The following is a 1,657-nucleotide window of genomic DNA, read 5'->3' on the forward strand; positions in this document are numbered from 1 at the left end:
GCCTAAAAATTATATCTCTATATATTTATATATGTATGTATGTATGTATGTATGTATGTACGTATGTTTGTATGTATGCATGTATATAGTTATATGCATATGTATAGATACATACACTTGTATATATATGTATGCACGTAAGTATGTATATTCCAGTGCATACTGCTTCTATACTCACAAAACAAAAGGAAATTTTTGTGAATGCATACACTTACAAACTGAAAGATGTATATATATATATATGTGTGTGTGTGTGTGTGTGTGTGTGTGTGTGTGTTGACACACATGCACGCGCATTTCTGGTCGACAAAGATAATCCTCCGATTCAATAAACAATTCTCATGGTTTCTTAATTAGTGAATTCAGCCATTGGTTGGCTCACGTCACATATCAAGTACTGTAGTGCAACCAGGTTCGCCGTCACAACCACCGTCTCCATCAACAGTACCACCACTACTACCGCCGTTATAACCACCATACCGCCACCATCACCACAACCAATACCATTCCATGTACCACTACACCCCTACCACTGCTACTGCTACTAACACCACTGTTACCATCATCACTTAACGTTCACCATTGTTGCAACTACCAACAATACATATAGTGCTACAAGGATAATACACACACACACACACACACACACACATACACATACATATACTTATATATACATATATATATATATATGTATATATATATATTCGCATGTACATACATATATGTATATATATATATTCGCATGTACATACATATATGTATATATATGAATATTTAGATAACTATATATGTATATACATATATATACGTATATGTATATATGTTTATATGTGCATATGTATGCATACATGCATGTATATACCTTTCACAGACTGGAGAGAATTAGTTATGTTTATTAATACCCAAGCTCCTTACTGCGTCGCTAGTCATAGTATAGTAGGGTTAGTTGAGCACCGTCTGTAAGAAAGACAGCACCATGACGCAATTCAATCTGCCAGAATGTTGAAAACGACATGCTTTACTGGTTGGCATTCGCGGTGGAAGCTCCAATATGAACGTTTCAGAGTGTTTGGGTGTCAATCTGGGGAGAATGTAATCTAAGGAAAAATGCCGAGAGGAATAAAAATCAAACATCCAGCCAACATCATGGTGCTTGAAGTGATCACAAGTGATGGTGACGTTATGCCTCCACTCATCTTCCCACACAGTCTCACACTCAACACGGAGGCCTAGATCAAGTGCCTGGACGAGGTAGTGCTGCTCTGAGTCAAGAGGGTGGCTGCTGGAAGACCCTATGTCTGGCAACAGGACTTTGCACCATGTCACACAAGTAGGAGAACCCAGTTAAGCTGTCAGAGAATTTGTGTGACCACATCACACATAATATCTGGCCACCTAACTTCCCAGACTGCAACCCCCTTGATTATTATGTGTGAGGTGCAGTTGAGCGGAAGACCAACAAAACTCTTTGTAACACCAAAGATGAACTGAAGGTAAGGATTATGGCAGCATCAACCACCTTAAACAGGGATACCGTCCAGAAGATTTGCAAGAGATTCCGAAGTCGTCATAAGGCCATGGTTGAAGCAAATGGCGATTTTATTGCGTAAATTCACCTTTTAGTATTTCAAGATATTTTTATTTAATTTTGGTA

This window comes from Octopus bimaculoides, chromosome 25 (genome assembly GCF_001194135.2).
Source record: "Octopus bimaculoides isolate UCB-OBI-ISO-001 chromosome 25, ASM119413v2, whole genome shotgun sequence".
Lineage (NCBI taxonomy): Eukaryota > Metazoa > Mollusca > Cephalopoda > Octopoda > Octopodidae > Octopus > Octopus bimaculoides.